Source organism: Pongo pygmaeus, chromosome 13 (genome assembly GCF_028885625.2).
Source record: "Pongo pygmaeus isolate AG05252 chromosome 13, NHGRI_mPonPyg2-v2.0_pri, whole genome shotgun sequence".
Classification (NCBI taxonomy): domain Eukaryota; kingdom Metazoa; phylum Chordata; class Mammalia; order Primates; family Hominidae; genus Pongo; species Pongo pygmaeus.
Window position 1 is genome coordinate 75,938,687 of NC_072386.2, and position 22,078 is coordinate 75,960,764.

At 40.9% G+C, this 22,078-nt stretch overlaps 1 protein-coding gene across 7 annotated transcripts in view; it reads right to left on the reverse strand.

Moving 5' to 3' along the window:
* Positions 1-22,078, reverse strand: part of C13H9orf153 (chromosome 13 C9orf153 homolog) — a 50,661-nt gene that overhangs the window by 22,823 nt on the left and 5,760 nt on the right. For 2 of the 7 annotated variants that reach the window (XM_054502463.1, XM_054502466.1), the window contains exon 2: positions 5,167-5,245. The exons of 3 other annotated variants lie outside the window; for them this stretch is intronic. The gene's annotated coding sequence lies outside the window, so the exon portion shown is untranslated. Of the gene's footprint in view, positions 1-5,166; positions 5,246-12,079; positions 12,227-12,356; positions 12,527-22,078 lie in introns of all 7 variants that reach the window. 2 more of the 7 variants (XR_008504680.1, XM_054502468.1) reach the window with 2 other exon arrangements.

A 22,078-nucleotide genomic window follows, 5' to 3' on the forward strand; every position in this document is an offset into this window, starting at 1 on the left:
TCAGGCAGCTTCAGAGTTGTCCACCATAGGAAGGCTGCCTTCTCCCATCACCAAGGGTTAATACATATTCTCCTCCCTTCCCTCAGAGGAGGGAAAGATGTAACCTCTCGCCTCTCTCTCCTCTTCTCTCTCTCTCCCTGCCACCTCCTAATTTTAATCAGCAGTGCCAATATCCAACTTCAATGGCCAATCTTGCAACTCTCAATAAATGGAGTCAAAGCAACAGCTAAGAAATATGTCCTCGTGTTATTACAATAGTATTGATGATGACAAGGAATGGAGCACAAATAAGTTTAGATTCTTGCTCATTCTCTTTGCTAAACTACTGTTGGGTGCATTTCCCTCTCACTGAAGTGTCAGGATTCCGAATGCTGAACAGATCACTAGCCAAAAATGCTTTTATACACTTAAAGGTTGACTTGACTAGCAAACTTTTAACCTCAGTCTTTGCTTGATCCAAGTCAATGCCTAAATCTAGATCAGCCCTTTGGCCCAATCTCTCATGGAGAGTGTTCCTGGTGAAGTCATGGAAATATGGCCAATGGCCTGTTTACAGATTTGTGTGAGTAAAGTGAAGCTTTTACAGGGGACCGTGGCACTTCTCTTCATCGTTACTCCCACAGATTCCTACAGTAAATTTTCCTTGTACTGTGAAGAGCAAGGGCGTCTCACAGAAACTCCCGGGGGTGGTATCCTCTTCTCCATTTGCACTCACCCCCAACTTTTCACCCTTTCCTCCAAATCAGAAGGAAAAAAGTTCTCTCTGCTCATCTAATGTTAGTTTTTTCTCTCTCCCACCCAGGGTGATATATTTTATCCTCCTCATAATTCTTTTTCTTTTTTTTTTTTTTTGAGATGGAGTCTCACTCTGTCACCCAGGCTGGAGTACAGTGGCACAGTCTCAGCTCACTGCAACCCCCAGTTCCCAGGTTCAAGCCATTCTCTTGCCTCAGCCTCCCAAGCAGCTGGGACTACAGGCAAGCACCACCACACCCGGCTAATTTTTTTATTTTTAGTAGAGACAGGGTTTTGCCATGTTGCCCAGGCTGGTCTCAAACTCCTGACCTCAAGTGATCCGCCCACCTCAGCCTCCCAAAGTGCTGGGATTACAAGCTTGCACCATTGCGCCAGGCCCCTCCTCATAACTCTTGTGGAATATTTCCCCTCAGTTATCCTCCCTTCCCTTCCAACAACAACTCCTCTTTTCTTCCTTCTTGCTTCCTATCATTCTCTTATCTTCAGTCTCATGTTCCCCAATGGCTCCTTCCTTTCTTTGCAAATATGTAAAATTTTTTCCACTTGGGGTAATAATGCAACTTCTCTTGATTGGGATCCTACCACTAACCCTGGACCCTTGTCTCTTCTTTACCTCTGAACTTACTATATTTATATTTTCATCATGTAATCTTCAGTATAATGACATTTAGCTTCCACCTGGCTGATGAACTAAAATTGAATTCTTAAAAACAATAGTGACTTCTTAATTATCAATTCTAGTGTAGTTTTTACAGTCCTCACTTTTCTTTTTTCTTTTTTGAGACAGAGTCTGGTTCTGTCACCCAGGATGGAGTGCAGTGGCGCAGTCTCGGCTCACTGCAACCTCCGTCTCCTGGGTTCAAGCAATTCTCCTGCCTCAGCCTCCTGAGTAGCTGGGATTACAGGGATGTGCCACCATGTCTGGATAATTTTTGTATTTTTGGTAGAGACAGGATTTTGCCATGTTGGCCAGGCTGGTCTCAAACTCCTGACCTCAGGTGATCCACCTGCCCTGGCCTCCTAAAGTGCTGGGATTACAGGCGTGAGCCACTGTGCCCGTCCAATTTATAAATTTCTTGACCAGACTTACAGAGACTATTCACAATCTGCTTCTGACACTTTTCTATCATTTAAAAATATCATATTTCGGCCGGGTGTGGTGACTCGCGCCTGTAATCCTAGCACTTTGGGGGGCTGAGGCGGGTAGATTACAAGGTCAAGAGATCAAGACCATCCTGGCCAACTTGGTGAAACCCCATCTTTACTAAAAATATAAAAATTAGCTGGGCGTGGTGGTGCATCTCTGTAGTCCCAGCTACTCGGGAGGCTGAGGCGGGAGAACCGCTTGAACCCGGGAGGCAGAAGTTGCAGTGAGCTGAGATCAAGCCACTGCACTCCAGCCTGGCGAAAGAGTGAGACTCTGTCTCAAAAAAAAAATAATAATAATAACCATATTTCAATGCTACCGCAATGCCATAAATGTTCTCTATATACTTTAGCCAGCTGGGCTCATTTTTTTCTGAAACAATCTGCGCTTCTGTGCATTCTTTCTTTGAGCCTGTGCTCACTCTGATTTCCCATTTAGTCAGACAGAGTGTCCTTCCTTCTCTTTTATGACAATCTAAATAAAAACATAGTAGAACTGAAGCTGAAATGGAGAGAATCACAATGTTGAATAGCTATTGTGTCATATAAAAGGGAAACATAAATAACAGGAAATGAAATAAAGGCTAAAAATTATTTAAAGAGAACCCAATTATGGTGAATCGATTTTCTGACAAAGTTGCCATAATAATTCAATGGAGGAAAATAGTCTTTTCAATAAATGGTGCTGGGACAATTAAATATCCACACATAGAAGAATGATGTTAGACCCCTACCTCTATCCTTACACAAAATGAACCTAAAATGGATTACAGAACTAAGTATGAGAGCTGAAACTATAAAACTCCTAGAATAAAACATAAGGGTAAATTTTTGTGACTCTGGGTTAAACAATGGTTTCTTGGGTATAACACGAAAGCATAAGCTACAGAAGAAGAGAATAAATAAGTTGGACTTCATCACAATTAAAAACTTTTGTGCTTTAGTGAAAATAGTGAAAAGACCAATCACAGAATGAGAGAAAATATTTACAAATCATACGTCTGACAAGGAACTTGTATACAGATGTACAAAGAACACTTAGAAATCAACAATTAAAAGACAACCCAGCTGAAATATGGGCAACGGGACTTCTAGTGTGGATTCTCCTCTGGCATGCAAGCAGCTTGGAAGTACCAGCAACTGTTCTTAGATCTGGCAGAGAAGTAAGGTCACAGGGCAAATTGCTGACCTAAAATTGAAGAAACAGACAGGCAAATATAGGGAATTGCAGCTTACTGAAGTAGGAAGCTCCTCGAGAACAGGGCAGAAACCTCCAGAAGAGCCAGTACAGGAATCATGTTCGGCTTTCAACAAAAGATTATAAGGCAAAAAATAGAGTCTGAAGAGACAGGGCAAGCATCAGAACTAGATTCAGATGTGGCAGGGATGCTGGAATTACCAGACTGTGAATGTAAAACAACCATGATTAATGTACTAAGGACTCTCATGGGAAACGTAGACAGCATGCAAGAATAGACAGGTAATATAAGCAGAAGATGAGAATTCTAAGAAAGAATCAAAAAGAAATGCTAAAGGTCAGAAACACTGTCAGAGAAATGCAGAATGTCATTAATGGGCTCATTAGTAGACTGGCTATGGCTGAGGACAGAATGTCTGAGCTTGAGGATATCTCAACAGAACATTCCAAACCTGAAAAGTCAAGAGAAAAAAGTCTGGGTGCGGTGGCTCATGCCTGTAATACCAGCACTTTGGGAGGCCGAGGCGGGTGGATCACGAGGTCAGGAGTTCAAGACCAGCCTGACCAACATGGTGAAACCCCAGCTCTACTAAAAATACAAAAATTAGCCAGGCGTGGTGGCATGTGCTACTCGGGAGGCTGAGGCAGGAGAATTGCTTGAACCCGGGAGGCGGAGGTTGCACTGAGCCAAGATCGCGCCACTGCACTCTAGCCTGGGTGACAGAGCAAGACTCCATCTCAAAAAAAAAAAAAAAAAAAGAGAGAGAGAGAGAAAAACACTGGAAAATAAATGGTAACAGAATATCCAAGAATTGTGGGACAATTACAAAAGGTATAACATATACATAATGAGAATACCAGCAGAAGAAAGAAACAGAAGCAATATTTGAAGCAATAATGATTTAAAATTTCCCCAAATTAATGTTGTACACCAAGCCACAGATCCAAGAAGCTCAGAGATCATCAAATAGGTTAAATGCATAAACCCCCCCAAAACAAAAAACTTCACATAGGTATATCATATTCATACTGCAGAAAACCAAAGATAAAGAAAAGAAATCTTGAAAGAAGCCACAGGAAGATTAAAAGTAATTATTTGCTATACATAGCAAAGATAAGAATTACCTCTTCCTTCTCCTCAAAAAGCATGCAAAGAAGCAGAGAATGGAATGAAATGGTTAAAGTGTTGAGAGAAAAAAACCCACCAACCTAGAATTCTGTATTCTGTGAAATTATCCTTCAAAAGCAAAAGAGAGAGAGGGCCAGGAGTGGTGTCTCACGCCTGTAATCCCAGCATTTTGAGAGGCTGAGGTGGGCGGATCACGAGGTCAGGAGTTCGAGACCAGCCTGGTCAACATGGTGAAACCGTGTCTCAACTAAAAATACAAAAAGTTAGCCAGCTTAGTGGCGTGCATCTGTAATCCCAGCTACTCAGGTGGCTGAGGCAGGAGAATCGCTTGAACCCAGGAGGCGGAGGTTGCAGTGAGCTGATATCACGCCATTGCACTCCAGCCTGGGTGACAGGGCGAGACTCCATCTCAAAAAAAAAAAAAAAAGAAAAAAGAAAAATGGAGGTACTTTTTCAGGCAAACAAACATTTAGGGAATGTGTTGCCAGTAGACCTGTCTTGCAAGAAATGTTAAAGAAGTTCTTCAGAGAGAAGGATAATTATGTAGGTAAGAAACTCAGATCTAAATAAGGAAAAGTATTAGAGAAGGAGTAAATGAAGATTAAAATAAAAATGTTTATTTTTCTTATTCTTAATTGATGAAAAGATAACAGTTTGTTCAAAATAATAATAGCAGGCTGGACTAGGTGGCTCATGCCTGTAATCCCAGCACTTTGGGAGGCTGAGGCAGGAGGATCATTTGAACCTAGGAGTTTGAGGCCAGCCTGGGCAACATTGGGAGACCCTGTCTCCAAATAAAAAACAAAACAAAACAAAATATAATGGCAAGAATGTATTCAAACAATTATAGCTTATTATAAAATGAAACAAATGACAACAATGACACAGAGAACAAGAGGAAATAATTAGGAGTATTTTGTTATCATAAGGTACTCACACTGCCTGCAAGGTGTAGTGTAATTTGAAAGTGGTCTTGGGTTAGTTGTAAACATATACTGCAAACTCTAGGGCAACCACTAAAAAGTAAAAAAAAAATATAATTGATATGCTAAGAAAGGAGAAAAATTGAATCATATAAAATGGTCAATTAAAACTACAAGAGGCAGAAAGTGTGGAAGACAAAAACAGAAACAAGGAACAAGGGCAACAAATAAAAAAACAGTAAAACATTTGGTAAATATTAATACAAACTCATCACGATCACTTTTAATGTCAATGGTCTAAATACACTAATTAGAAACAGAGAGTGTCAGAGTGGACCAAAAAGAAGACCCAATTAATTATATGTTGTCTACAAGAAACACACTGTTATTTACTTTTTTAAATGAGATGGGGTCTATGTTGCCCAGGCTGGTTTCAAACTCCTAGGCTTAAGCAATGCTCCTGCCTCAGCCTCCCAGGTAGGTGGGACTACATGTGTGTGCCACTGTACCTGGCCAGAAACACACTTTAAGTATAAGAACTGTCATAGATCAAAAGTAAAGAGATAGAGAAAGAGATATTATCCTCAAAAGAATACAGGAGCTATATTGATTTCAGACAGAGCAGACTTCAGAGCAAGGAAATTTATCAGAGATGAGGAGGGGCTTTACATAATGATAAAGGGGTCAATACATAACAATTTGTAACATGTATGCACCTAACAACAAAGTGTCAAAACATGTGAGGCAAGCCAGGCATGGTGGCTCGTGCCTGTAATCCCAGTATTTTGGGAGGCCGAGGCGGGCAGATCACCTGAGGTCAGGAGTTCGAGAGCAGCCTGGCCAACATGGTGAAACCCCGTCTCTACTAAAAACATAAAAAAATTAGCCAGGTGTGGTGGCAGGCACCTGTAGTTAGTCCCAGCTACTCGGGAGGCTGAGGCAGGAGAATAGCTTGAACCCTGGAGGCAGAGGTTGCAGTGAGTGGAGATCACACCACTGCACTCCAAACTGGGTGACAGAGAGAGACTCTGACCAAAAACCAAAAAACAAAACAAAACAAAAAACCCAAAACAAACCATGGGAGGCAAAAACTGATAGAAGTACAAGAAGAAAATAGATGGATCCACTATTATAGTTGGAGACTTTAATACCCCTCTATCGAAAATGGACAGATCCAGCAGGCAGAATATCAGTAAGGACACAATTGAACTGAACGGTCCCATCAATCAACTGGATATAATTGACATCTATAGACTACTACTTCATCCAGCAATGGCAGATTACACATTCTTCTCAAGATCAAGTCCACATGGGACATTCACCAGACTCCGGGCCATAAAACACACATGAATTAATTTAAAGGAATAGAAAATCATACAACGTCTGTTTTCATACTACAGTGGAGTTAAGTTAGATACCAATAACAGAAAGCTGGAAATTTTCAAAATACCTGGAATATGATCTTGTTTTTGTTTAAAATACATCTATAGTGAAGGCTTATATATTCATTTTAAAATAGAGAATGACATACCCCAAGAGTGGGACTGCCCAAACAGTAGTCCCTAAGAGTTTGGGTTACAGTGGAACTTTTACTTTCCTTGTATCTTTAAATTTTTCTTTCATGAATTAGCATAGTAAGTAAAGAAGTAATTCCAAGTTGAATGAGAGAAGTTAGTATAACAAATGGCAGAGATGCGTGCTGAAATAGATCTCCAGAGATGTGAAGAAGGTATTATGTATAATAGAAAAAAATAAGAAAAAATGTCCAATGATGAGCTCATAATTGAACAAATTTAGAGAAATTACAAAACTGTACAGAAATGTTTAATGACAGGAAATTTTTAAAATAATATTTATACTAAACAAAAACAGATTATAAGAAGGTATCTATAATATAATTCTATTTCTGTAAAAAAAAAAATCATATATGGGCTGGGTGGCTCATGCCTGTAATCCCACCACTTTGGGAGGCCGAGGAGGGCTGATCTCGAGGTCAGGAGATTGAGACCATCCTGGCTAACATGGTGAAACCCCATCTCTACTAAAATACAAAAAATTAGCCAGGCGTGGCGGCGCATGCCTGTAGTCCCAGCTACTCAGGAGGCTGAGACAAAGGAATCACTTGAACCCGGGAGGCGGAGGTTGCGGTAAACTGAGATTGCGCCACTGCACTCCAGCCTGGCGACAGAATGAGACTCTGTTAAAAAAAAAAAAAAAAAATCATACATGATTCACTTAAAAATGTTAACAGTTCCATCTAGCGGTAAGATTATGAGAAATTTGTGTTTTCTTTCTTACAATTCTTTGCACTTTTATGTATTTTACAATGAAGATTTATTACTTTTGCAATTAAAAAAGACACATTTTCCAATCAGCAGCAAGAAAAAAAAGAAATGGATGAAGGCAGCTGTCTGTAGAAATTACACATCATAGGAGATTGTTTATAATGTTTCACTGAGGAGTTATAGTTTAGAGGAGTCCAAATAAGGTGGCTTATTGCACTCCCTGAAGGGCCTGGATGGCTGGACTGGGACTCAGCAGCAAACCCTTACAACCTGCCTGGGGCTGGAGGGGTAACGGGAAGTGAGTGCCAATGGGCACCAAGCTTCTTTTGGGGCTGACAGAAAAGTTCTGAAGTTAGATTGTTGGTTGAACAACTCTGTGAATTTACTAAAAATCACTGAATTGTATGCTAAAAAGAGTGAGATTTATCTTATGTAAATTATACCTAAATAAAGCTGTTTTTAAAAGGAAACAAAAATCTAGTCAGTTCCATTGTGATCTACTTGAAGGAAAACTGTGTTAACAGAAGGGCCTTCCTGGTATGTATAAAAGGGAATCTGGGCTGTTAGAATTTTCCAGGATGCACCCAGCACCACTCAGGGTAAGACACCCCGATGGTGGAGCAGTTCAGTGCCCTGAGCATTATGTGTCTTATAGATAATGAAGGCACCGATGCACACAAACTCGATGATACTGACCATTACTAAGAGCTATGAATACTAGCTGATATTCTGTGAATATTTACTATATGCCTTTATAATCATATGGTTCTAAGAACTTAAATATATTATCTCATTTGATCCACTCAACAACTTTGTGACACATGTACAATTATAATCCCCAATTTACATTTGAAGAAACTGAAACACAGACAGGGTAAGCACACCTTTCCTAGCATAAAAGAGCTTATAAGTGGCGAATCTGAGATGAAACCGGTAGTTTGACATCAGAACCCACAGTTTTATATATTATGCTATAGTGGATAAATATGATCTTGTCACACATGCATTTTTCAGTGCAATTTAATTTGCTTTCTTCTTTTCCTTTTTTTTTTTTTTTTTTTTTTTTGGCAACAGAGTCTTGCTCTGTCACCCAGGCTGGAGTGCAGTGGCGCTATCTCGGCTCACTGTAACCTCTGCCCTCCTGGGTTCAAGCGATTCTCCCACCTCAGCCTCTCACGTAGCTGGGACTACAGGTACACACTACCATGCCTGGCTAATGTTTGTATTTTTAGTAGAGATGGGGTTTCACCATGTTGGCCAGGCTGGTCTTAAACTCCTGACCTCAAGTGATCCACCCGCCTCAGCCTCCCAAAGTGCTGGGATTACATGTGTGAGCCACCGCACCCACACTAATTTGCTTTTCTTTTCTTTTTCTTTCTTTTTTTCTCCTTTTTTTTTTTTTTTTTTTTTTTTTTAGAGATGGAGTCTCCCTCTGTTGCCCAGGCTAAAGTGCAGTGGTGTGACCTCGGCTCACTGCAACCTCCACCTCCCGGGTTCAAGCGATTCTTCTACCTCAGCCTCCCAAGTAGCTAGGACTGTAGATGCACGCTGCCACTCCTGGCTAATTTTTGTGTTTTTAATAGAGATGGGGTTTCATCATATTGGCCAGGCTGGTCTTGAGCTCCTGACCTCATGATGCGCCCGCCTCAGCCTCCCAAAGTGCTGGGATCACAGGCGTGAGCCACCGTGCCCGGCCCTAATTTGCTTTTCTTTTGTGCCCCTACCCCCTCTCCTCTGCCTTCTCATATTAATGCTTTCATCAGGTAACCTATATATTGAGCTTATTTTTTCTATGCTTATAGAGACAGCCCCCTCTCTGCTTTTCTTACTAATGATGGAAAATCCACCAACTTACCTAGTATATATACCTCTGTTCATCATGAGTGCTGCCTTATACTATTTTTACAAGAACGTGTTCCAATTTCCACTTCAGCCCTGTCATTTAGCACACCCTAGGCCCTTCTGCCTGGGCATGAGCAAGAGATGCCAGGAGAGAACTGGGGCTGCATGTTCCAGGTGCTGCCCGGAGCTGGCCTGCCTGGTAGATACTCATCTTCTTTTCTCCAGGTGGGAGATCCCCATCTATTTTAGGGTGCTAAGAATAGCTTCGGTTGTGGGAGGGAGATTGTTATCAAACTGAACTTGGGTCTGTGCCGAGCACAGCAAAGCCAAACACTGAAATCATGATTGTAGCAAGAGAAAGTGAGGCATGTATTACAGGATGTCAAGCAAGGAGACTTGGGCGATTCTCATGCTTAAGAACCAAACTCCCTGATGGCTTACATAGACAAATTTTTATAGGAAAAGTCTCACATTTCTTTTCTTTTTTCTGGAGATGGAGTCTCGCTCTGTTGTCCAGGCTGGAATACAGCAGCAAGATCTCGGCTCATGCAACCTCCACCTCCTGGGTTCAAGCGATGTTCCTGCCTCAGCCTCCCAAGCAGCTGGGATTACAGGTGCCCACGACCAGGTCTGGCTAATTTTTCTATTTTTAGTAGAGACAGGACTTCACCATGTTGGTCAGGCTGGTCTTGAACTCCTGGCCTCAAGTGATCCTCCCCTCTTGGCCTCCCAAAGTCCTGGGATTACAGGCGTGAGCCACCATGCCCGGCCTCTTGTGGAGTTTACAGGCTAGCAAGGGGGAACTTAAAGAACATCATACATAAGATAAGTGAATTCGTAAGTTTGAAAGCCATTAAGTGCAATGAAGGTTATCAGAGAGATTAGGGTAAAGGGGATTGTGAGTGTGGTGATTGAGGGCTGCAACTTTAAATAGGGTGGTTGTGTTGACCTCACTGGGAACGTAACATTTGAGCCAAAGCCTGTAGAGGTGACACTGAGCCCTGAGAAAAACAGGAAGAATCTTCCAGGCAGAAGGACCAGCCGGGGCAAAGGCCATGTGCTGGAGGAAGAGCAGCTTGCAAGAGAAACAGGAAAGAGGGAGAGAGGAGGGGAAAGGAAGAGAGCCCTGTCTTCTTAGAGCCTTGCAGAGAGGGAACTGAGGAGGCTTCACAGGCTCAAAGGAAGACAGGATCTGGCTTACACTCTTTTTTTTTTTTTCTGCTGCCACAAGACTTTGTGCATCAGGCTGAGCTGAGTAGTTGGCACAGCTTTGTTTTGTTTTGTTTTTCTAACTTACATTTATTCTTAAAGCAGCACTCTGGCTGCCATGTATAGCTTATAATTTATCAATTAGAAACTTATTAATTAAAAATGCTGAACATGTACTAACAGTAATTGTACAGTATGAGTCCACTATATAAAAAATGAGGCCAAATATGTATTTTATGTAGGAGAGAAAATATGTTTGTCTGTCAAGTGAGAATTTATGCATAGTTGTGAATTCACAGAGCATCCTCTGGAAGGACGCACGCCACTTTTTTTAGATGGAGTCTCACTTTGTTGCCCAGGCTGGATTGCAGTGGTGCAATCTTGGCTCACTGCAACTTCCACCTCCCAGGTTCAAGTGATTCTCCTGCCTGAGTCTCCTGAGTAGCTGGGATTACAAGTACCCACCACCATGCCCAGCTAATTTTTGTATTTTTAGTAGAGACAGGGTTTCACCATGTTGTCCAGGCTGGTCTCGAATTCCTGACCTCAGGTGATCCACCCAGCTCAGCCTCCCAAAGTGTTGGGATTACAGGCGTGAACCACCATGCCCAGCCCCACAGGCCACATCTTAATAGAAGGGAGTTAGTGGGAAGGCATGAAAGGGGGGCTTTGGTACTTTACTATTTTGAATGTTTTCCACTATTTGGATTTGTTTTTTACAGAAAGCATGTGTTCCTTTGGTGATGTGTTACAGACCAGGCAGCCTTCCTGTTTGGAGGAGAAATTAGTCTCTATGGAAAGTGTCTATTGAGTTACTATTGTACTCAGTCCCATGACAGGCCCTTTGGGAATGTGAAACAATATTTGAAGCAATTCCTACTCTCAAGAATATTTTTCAAGATAGGAAAGTGGGCATAGGGGATTTTCTCTCTCCTTCCTGAATTCAACGTGATGATAGAGAATAAATTAGATGTTCAAGTATAAACCTTTCACTACAACAGAAACAACTGTGGTGTAATTTGAAATATATTTGGTCTCTGTCCCCAGTTCTGACCATAGAGCACCTAAAACCCCTGAATTTTTTTTCTTTTTCTTTTTCTTTTCTTCTTTTTTTTTTTTTGAGATGGAGTTTCACTCTTGATGCCCAGGCTGGAGTGCAATGGTGCGATCTCAGCTCACCGCAACCTCTGCCTCCCAGATTCAAGCGATTCTCCTGCCTCAGCCTCTCAGACCCTTAACTGTGATCCACCAGGCTCTAGCCATCTAACAGGTGACAAAACTGCATTTAGCAAGCCACATCGCCTGAATCTAACATTCAGAGTCCAGATTCACTTTCTTGCAGGCTTCCAGCACCATCTGGCTACATCGTTCTTAGGCTTTTCTAATAACAACTGGTCCCCATGCTCACAGACAGTTGCTTTGCAACTACCATATTGCATCAATTTCACATTTTCACATTTCTGAAAAGCAGGCTGCATCTCACAATCAATTGGTCTCACAGTTGATGTTGGCCCAGTGACCTCAAGACTAGTTCCTATGGCCTAGATCTGCATGAAGTTGGACATAGCTGTTCATAAGGCCATCCATTCACCTTATATATACACACATTATGGAGTATACAAGTTGAGTTTAACTGCTGTTTCAAGTGCTTTCTAGATCTGTACCATCCAATATGGTAGCCACCAGCCAAATGTGGTTACTGAGAGCTTGCAGTGTGAGTAGTCCAAATTGAGAGGTGCTGAAGTATGAAAACAGAATGAAAAGTATCTCATTAGGGATTTTCATATCAATTACATAAAGATAATATTTTAGATACATTGAGTTAAATAAAATATAGCGTTAAAATTAATTTTGCCTGTATCTTTCACCTTTTCTCTTTTAAAATATTTTTTTTTGTAGAGACAGGGTCTTGCTATGTTGCCCGACTGGTCTCCAACTCTTGGCCTCATGTGATCCTCCCACCTCAGTCTCTTATAGCGCTGGGATTACAGATGTGAGCCATTATGCTGGCCTCTTTCACCTTTTCTAATGTGGCTGCCTGGAAGATTTAAAATCACATCAATGACTTGCATTCTATTTCTATTGGACAAGGCTGATCTCAAAGATAACACTGATTTAGTAGTGGTCATGGCAGGCACTGAATACGGCAGCAGATGTGTGATAAAAACCAATGCCTAAATAGATCTAAAAGAGCTCTTCTTCTCTAAAACAAAGTAGATATAAAATAAAAATTATAAGTGATTATAGAGCTTGTCAGAGTTTAAATGGGAATGTTTTCTTTCTTGGCGAATGAATAATTATGAAGATCTGTGCACCCCAAACCCAGATGAAGAATATCGGGAACACCACTGAAGCCTTCTGTCTCCATCCTCAGTTCCATCTTTCTCCCTCCCTAATCCCAGGGATAACCACCCTCCTGAATTTTGTGTTTAGCATTCTCCTCCTTTTTTATTTCTATTTTTCACATGTGCATGTATCCCTGATAACATACTCTATTGTCATTTCTGCATGTGTTTGAACCTTACATAAACAAAAGCATCCTATAGATATCTCCTGCAAACTTACACCTCTCTTTTTTTGAGATGGAGTTTCACTCTTGTCGCCCAGGCTGGAGTGCAGTGGCACAATATCAGCTCACTGCAACCTCCGCCTCCCAGATTCAAGGGATTTTCCTGCCTCAGTCTCCTGAGTAGCTGGGATTACAGGCACCTGCCACCACAACCAACTAATTTTTGTGTGTTTAGTAGAGACGGAGTCTCACCATGTTGGGCAGGCTGGTCTTGAACTCTTGACCTCAGGTGATCCACCCACCTCGGCCTCCCAAAGTGCTGGGATTACAGGCGTGAGTCAACATGCCCGGTCACATCTCCCTTTTAAACATTTTATTTTTAATTGTGGTAAAAACATATAACAAAATTTACCATCATAACCATTTGTAAGTGTAGTATTCAGTAGTGTTAACTGCATGCGCATCATTGTGTAACACATCTCCAGAAGCCTTTCATCTTGTAAAACTGAAACCCTATACCCACTGAAAAACTCCCACTTCTCCCTTCCCCCAAACCCTGGCAGCCACCATTCTGCGTTCTGTCTCTGAGCGTGACTACTCTAGGACCCTCATATTAGTGGAATCATACAGTATTGGTTTCTTGAGGACTGTCTTATTTCACTTAGTAGTATGATGTCCTCCGGGTTCATCCACGTTATAGAGTAATACTCCACTGTGGGTTGCACGCTTCAGTTTGTTTATCCATTCATCTGTGGAGAGACGATTGAGTAGCTTCCACCTCTTTGCAATTGTGAATAAAGCTGCTCTGAAGGTGTATGCTTCCTATTTTTAGTGTCTCCTGGAATGAGGTTTTTTTTACTTGCCTGCAAATCACTCTAATTGACCTATTCAGGGCATCAGCACAGAATTCTAATAAATAGAATAGAACTCCAACAAATAAAAAGAAAAGATTTATCACAATTCTCAAAGTAAAAGCACGACTTTAAAAATGATTGTTTCCTGTGAGTGAGAGGAGATGCTCACATTCCTGTTTTCCCCTAAAGAATCCTGATGATACTTGGGCACTGGGTCAGTTTGTCAGTTTCCACATCCCACAGCTTTCTTTTCACCTTATTTCTATTAATTTACAAAACCTCAGCTCTCAGTTATAAGTCTCCTGCAATGACAGCCAGTGTTTGGTGGCCCTGCCAGGTGGCTTACAATTTACTCATGTAACAAACATGTCACTGAGTTCTCTACAAAAGCAAACATGATGGGGTGATTTCCCTCTGAAGTCTCCTCTCAGCTGCTGAGCAGTTGATCGTCTCAGCTGAGGACAGCTTGGCAAAAAGATAATAAATCCATGCTTGGTTGTATTTGCCTTAGAAAGATGTTTTCAGATTCTCTTGCAGCATGTGAATGTAATTTTAAAGGACACTCAATCGCATGCCATTGATTTCTGTCACTGAGGGGTGAAGGAGTTTACTAAAGATTTGGGAAAAGTGAAACCTTCTGCAGTGCAGCCATTGTACTACAGCTTGGACTTCCTAAGCCAGTCTGACACGGTATCTTCCACGTTAATAGTGCAGACTTTTCAGTCCTGACAAGCAGAGCAGGCTATATAAGGTCATGATTACTTGGTGAAGACCCTTGGGGCCGCAAGCAGCCACTTAAAGCAGCCAAACTGGACTCGTGGATTAACACATGAAATAATTTTTTAAAAATCTCATTTGCATTTCAAAAACCTTAACAAGTACTACTTTTCTCTCAACATCTAATTGTCTTGAGCATGAAAACAGGGTGTAAAATGTATATGTGTTATTTAAAGAATAAAAAGACAAGGAGCAAAGACTAAAAATGCACTCACCACTGGGTTAAAAAACAGTATCATGAGACCTCTGGATGGCCGTCTCCACATGAATCCCTTCCCTCCAACCACAGTCTACCCCATTCTCAGTTCTGTGGACGTCACTGTGTTGTTATTCTCTACAGTTTTGCTATTGATTTACATGTCCCTAACATGACAGTATTTACTTTTGAAAACGGAGTAGCAAGCCATGGATGAAAGGGAAAGCAATGTTTCCCAAGCTAGAGGCAGGCTCCCAGGGGACTGTGATCTGCACAGAGGCAGGTCCCTGTCTGGCTTCCACTTCCTGCGAGTTCACACGCGTCTCTTTGGGGAAGCCAAAGGGCAAAGTTTTGACTGAGTCTGGGATAACAGCGCCACTGTCGGGACATCTGGTAGGACCACACAGTGGGTCAGAGATGGCAATCCAGCCAAAACGCAGTCAGGGAACGGCACTGCTCTATATTTTTTGTATTTTCTGTAATTTTTGCTCCCTATGGCCAAGTATCAAATCTCAGGAGTGGATCAAAGCAGAACTCTATGGGGTACAGTGAATGCTGTCTGTCTTTTTGCTCTCTCTCTCTCTCGTTTTTCACCAGGCTGCCAGGCTGTCTTTTTCATCTTTTTATTGTGCACATTCGTCTACTTTATCTTCTAACCTTTCTATTTTGTTTTCATTCACTTAGCTTATAAGAGCTGTTTTTAGGCTGAGCGTGGTGGCTCACATCTGTAATCCCAACACTTTAGGAGGCTGAAGCGAGTGGATTGCTTGAGCCCTGGATTTTGAGACCAGCCTGGGTAACACGGCAAAAACCTATCTCTATAAAAAATACAAAACTTAGCCAGGCATAGTGGTGCACCTGTAGTCCCAGCTACATGTGAGGCTAAGGTGAGAGGATCCACTGAGCCCTGGAGACTGAGGCTGTAGTGAGCCATGATCATGCCTCTCCATGCCAGCCTGGACAACAGAGTGAGACCCTTTCTAAATAAATAAATAAGAAGAAGATTTAAAAAGAGCTATTTTTATCTGAAGTGTTCCTTTTCATGTGATTCATTCTTGTTTCATGGTGCAAAATTATCTTCTCTTATCCCTCAAAGATACACTGATTGTTCTTTTGAAGTTTTCTTCTGCCAACATAGTCTCTCTCTCTTTTTTGTCCCTGTTTGTTTTGGCCCCTACCTTCCATTATAAAGGCAGTCCTCTGATGGTCTGGAGATCATTGGTCATCTGCTCAGTAAGAGTGAAGTGCTAAAAAGCTGGCAGGAGGCTCTGCACGCGTTGGTGGGACTCACAGACTTTGGGTGAACCCTTTGTGGGAAGGTCCCTTGATGTGATGAGCATGTTTAGGTTTTTCCTGAGCTGGTAGGATTCCCCAGAGATTTCCATTTGTCTGCACTGATGGTAGAGGTTGCACTTTATTTATTTATTTTTTCTACTTTTTTTTGTTTGTTTTTGTTTTTTTTGAGACTGAGTATCACTCTGTTGCCCAGGCTGGAGTGCAGTGGTGTGATCTCAGCTCACTGCAACCTCCATCTCTTGGGTTCAAGCGATTCTCCTGCCTCAGCCTCCAGAGTAGCTGGGATTACAGGCGCCTGCCACCACCCCCGGCTAATTTTTGTACTTTTAGTAGAGACTGGGTTTCACCATGTTGGCCAGGCTGGTCTCAAACTCCTGACCTCAGGTGATCTGCCTGTCTCGGCCTCCCAAAGTGCTGGGATTACAGGCGTGAGCCGCCGTGCCCAGCCTGTTTTTTCTACTTTTATTTTAGCTTCAGAGAGTACGCGCGCAGGTTTGTTACTTGAGTTAATTGCATGTCACTGAGTTTTCTAAAGTGAGACCATTCGTACACAAAGGGTCTCATTTTTAGAGAATGTTGAATGCTGAGTTAGGGGCCTTGCATCTAGCACTTACACATTCACACAATTCCTTGTTTGTCTGTGGGTTTATTTATTGTTTTTTGGTATGATATTTACACCCCCTGCTGGGCCTGGCACTCCTCCAGTTGGGTGACCTGACCCTGTTTTAGTTTCTCTGTAGAAAAAAAAACCTTTAGATTTCCACCAGGTGGAAGCAGGGACATTTACCTAGAGTCATGAAATGTGGGCGGGCACTAGGTCCACCTTCTTATCAAGGACCTTCTCTTAGCCCACCTTCCCCATCACCCCAGTTCCAGTGGCTCCTCGTGTTGCCTGTAGCAGAGTTGTTGGAAGATTCTGAGGTGCAATCTCATCTGGTTCCCAGCTTTCTCAAGTCTGCCATGCCAGTAATGCCACAGCCATCTGCCTGCCAGCTTCCAAAATGTTATTGCTGTTAGCATCTTTATTTTATGTGACGTCTTTAAAAAGCAAATTCTGGTGTCGAAGTTTGGTCCAGGTTTCAATAAGTATAAAATTATTTACAGATTTCAATCCATCATCTTAACTTACAAATTCATTAGCCTCATTCTTTACTCCTTTCTGTCTGTGGCAGGATGGAAATGCAGGGTCCACATTTGATTGTGTGTTCAGTTTTCACAGTGTCTTCTAAAACTAAATCACAACGAAGAAAGGGCTCCCTGGGAGTAAGACAGAGTGTGGACAGCCATTCAGAGACTGTTCCTTTCTTTTCAGAGCAGGAGCCTTCCTTCCTGTTCCCTTCCAGATGTTCCTTTGGTAGGAGAATTTGGGCATCTGTTTCAGCCTACAAACCATCTCCCACAGTAACTGGTGACAAAGAGAACAAAGCATTGTTGTGTCTTTCTTCTTCGTGTGTATATACAATATGCATCAAAAGCAGTAAACTAGCTCACATTTGCTATTGTAGATGCTTTGTCACATTGTATATTGTCAAACGGTAGAGGCCAAAGGAAAACGTCTCCCGTCTTTTTTTTTTTTTTTTTTTTTTTTTTTGAGACAGGGTCTTAATCTGTCACCCAGGTTGGAGGGCAGTGGCGCGATTTTGGCTCACTGCAACCTCCATCTCCCGAGTTCAAGCAATTCTTCTGCCTTAGCCTCCTGAGTAGCTGGGATTACAAGTGTGCACCACCACACTCGACTTATTTTTCTTTATAGTAAAGATAGGGTTTCACTGTGTTGGCCAGGCTGGTCTTGAACTCCTGACTTCAAGCAATCTGCCTGCCTCAGCTTCCCACAGTGCTGGGATTACAGGCATGAGCCACTGCACTTGGCCAACTTCCCCTTTGCTCTCTGAAGTTAAGCTGAAAAATCAACTGACAAAAGGCAGATTGATAGGAGAAATGGCATAGAAATTTACTAGAGTACATAGGGGGAAAATCACAGTGATTACCCTACCACTCAATGGGGTACAGATGGTTATATGTTCGTCTTCTTGGGGGCAAGGGTGATGGAGCAGTGTGGATTATTTTATGGGGACAGTAAAAGATTTGAGAGGGCAGAATTCTATGGGCTTGAAGAATGTACAATGGCCTGGGACAGAGTCTGTTGGACACACAGAGCAGACAATGGTTTCTGACAAAAGTCTAAGTGTGTTGACAGACTTTAATGTTTTTTTCTTTTTAAACTTTGTTTTTCTTTTGCTCTTGAGAGACAGTCTTTCTTCATGTGACATGAGTTCAGTTAATGAAAACTCAGGGACAGGATTTGGAGGTAATTGTTTTCTTTGGCAAATCTGGACTCCAGGCAGGTAAGGGAACTTCAGAGAACAACTTTAGCCTGTGCTTTGGGGGTCATACAGAATTGAGAGACAGCACATGGGAAAGGTCACAGAAGCCTTGAGATTTCTTCCATTCAGCATGTCAAAGGGCCATATTTTGGGGTATTGGTTTCTGAGCCCCAACAGTACCATGTTTATACAATAAGATCTTTGATAAAGCTGTTTGGCCAATAGCTCATTGTATTTTTCTCTAAGTAGAACATACATGATTAACTCTGTAGCCAGGTTTATGATTCTTTACAGTAATGTAATATTCATCTGTTTGTGTTTCAATAAGTAAGACATTTGAATAATGTGTTGGACATTTTTATCTTTATTTTATTTAGCAATGAAATCAGTTTTGTCCTAGAAGGTAATTCTTTGTTGTTTTTGTTACGGAGAAACTCTGCTGGTTTATTAGAATGTTACTGTGTTTGTTTATTTAATCAATCAGAAGTTTCAGTGGTATTGTAGGAACAAAGGGAAAGCTTCTCCTTTACCCTCAGAAGGGTAGTTGAAAACGAATTGTGAAAAAGGCATACAAATTTTTAATCTTCCTTTTTTATTAAAAGACAGAGTCTTGCTATTTTGCCCAGGGTGGAGTGAAGTGGCTATTCACAGAAGCAGTCATAGCTCATAGCAGCCTCAAACTCCTGGGCTCAGGCAATCCTCCTGCCTCACCCTACCAAATAGCTGAGACTACAGGTGTGAGCCACTGCAGCTGGCCAAATGTTTAATAATAATTGTTTTTTAGAACATGTTTACTTGGAAAAGTTTTCTCAAACCTTTTTGGTAATAAAAACTCCTAGAGTTTTGCTAAGCTAAATTAAATAATGGATATTCATTAACTATCTAGATGATATCCAAATATGATATAATGCCGAGACATTAATGATTAAATATGAGTTTAATCTCCTATACTTTTGGCTTCCTATTTTAGAGAAATAAAACTTATTTAGATCTGTTAGTAAATATGTCCTGTTTCACAATGAAAAACTGTTTCATTAGAAAGTCTATGTTTCTAAAAATAATAAAATGTGTATCATAAATTGTAGTATGTGACTAACAGTTAAAATTGCTTACTTTCTAGGATTTTCACTGAAAATTAGGGTTTCTAAGAGTTAACTTTGTAATTAATATATATATAAACTAAAACCACCAAGTATAAGATAAACAATTTTGTATGCAAAGTGTAATAAGAAAAGTAGAATGTGGTTTTGGGAAAAAATTATACAACATCACGAGAATATGGTTTTTGTTATAGGGAATATAATTTTGTCAGTTTAGAGGTTTTGAAAGTTTTTTTTTAATTTAAGGAGTAAAAAATAGATAAACCTAAATGGAAATAAAAAATTGGAGAAAGAAAGAATAAAAAAATTGTAAGAGGTTATAAAAAGTTTATGGAAACCTTATCACGTGTGGTCAAAACTGATTACAATTGAATGGATCTGTTTATCAGGTTTTATTAAAGTTAGTTTTAGCATTAATAATACACTGATGCAAAGGTAAAATTCGTTTTCCTCTTTTAAACAAGATTTCCAGGTAGTATTAACAAGAGATAGTAAAAGGTTTTTCTTTAGCTTTTGGGTAAACTACACACACACACGAGACAGAGAGAGAGAGAGAGAGAAGAGGGGGAGAAGAGAGAAGACGAGACAGATTCTTAGACAGATTCTGTTGGTCTCATGCTGTCGTTATTTGGTCTTTTTTGTTGTTTTGTTTTGAGATGGAGTCTCACTCTGTTGCCCAGGCTGTGGTGCAGTGGCACCACCTTGGCTCACTGCAACCTCTGCCTCCTGGGTTCAAGTGATCCTCCTGCCTCAGCTTTCCAAGTAGCTGGGATTACAAGTGTGTGCCACCACAACCAGCTAATTTTTGTATTTTTGGTAGAGATGGGGTTTCACCATGTTGGCCAGCTGGTCTCAAACTCCTGACCTCAAATGATCTGCCGGCCTCAGCCTCCCAAATTGCTGGGATTACAAGTGTGAGCCCCCACACCTGGCCCTTTATTTGGCCTTTTGATTGTTTGGAAAATTGAGTCTCTTCTCCACCAAAAAGTAAAGATTTTTGCTTTTTGAAATCTTTAAATTATCACTTTGGCTAGACAAATGACTTATTTTACAGTGACCTGTTATCCTATTCTGATCAAGTGTTTTAAACCTTTGATATTTGACAAACTTCCCTAAAACAAATTTTAAATTCTAAACTCAATCTTCTTGACCTCAAATGAACTTTTTTACTATTGGGGCCCCTGGAAGTCCAAGATTGATATATTAGGCTTAATTGGTGTGTAAAAATCATTCAGGAAGCATTATCAAATAAGAAATGGTGTTTAACAGTTTTTAGTTATGTTTGTATAAATGTGTTGTTACTAATATTTGTCCCCAAATTGTATGAGATGCCTAAAATTCAGATATGTGTTGGTAAGTACTCTTGAGTACAGGTTCCTGATAACTTTAGAGATCCTACCATTGGATTCGGTAAAAACTTCCAGAATTCTAAATACAAATCTTACAGATTCATGAAGATTTCTAACCCAACATCAAGCAAAATAAAAGTTAATTACCTGGAGCTGAACTGATAGACAACTGAAATGCTTTTCTATGACTTTTTGTTTGAAACATTGCTGATGCTTTTTAGGTTTTGTTTTCCAGAGTTAAGAAAACTTTTTTTTTTTTTAAGCTATTGGGTAAAGTACACTTTTGTGAGAAAAACTGAAACATTTACCTTTCTCTCCACCTGATTTCTTCAAAATTTGGAAACTATTTGTGAGTATCCTTAATTTATGGCATTACAGTTATTTGCAAAAATTCAATAAGAACCCATTTTCTTTTGTAATGGACATAATTGAATACACTGGTTATTTTACCAAGACTTTCACTGGAATGACGTAGTTTTGGATATGAGCAGACTGCTTTGAGGAATCAAGGTTGAATTTATGTAGCTGATAAAAAGCCCTTTGGAAAGACTGGCCTGGTATCTTGTCTACAGTTTCTTTACAAGGTTCCTGAACTTGCAATAAGTAAAGAATGTTACTTTCTGACAGGTCCAAGAAACTCAAAATATTTTGGGGACTTCTAGAAGAGAGGAATTAACCCAAATCATACAGGTATTACAGGCACAGTTTGATGGTGAATCACTGGCTAAGGTTCCTAGTTTCAAGAGGCTTTTAAAAGACTAATTTGAAATTCTTTATGAAAAAGCCCCAGAAAAGCCAACTTTAAAAGAGCCCATATAACCAACCAACCAATCATTATTCTTGCTACACTTTTTTGTTTTTTAAAGACATGGGATCCTGCTCTGTGTCACTCTGCCTGGAGTGCAGTGGCACGATCATGGCTCACTGAAGCCTTAAACTCTTGTGCTCAAGAGATCTTCCCACTTCAGCCTCTCAAGTAATTGGGATTATAGTACCAAGCCACAGTGCCCAGCTCTTGCTTCACTTTATGCAATAAATCAGCAAGTATAATAAGACTACAATTTGGCCAGGTGTGGTGGCTCATGCCTGTAATCCCAGCCCTTTGGGGGGCCAAGGCGGGTAGATCATGAGGTTAGGAGATAAAGACCATCCTGTCTAACATGATGAAACCCTGTCTTTACTAAA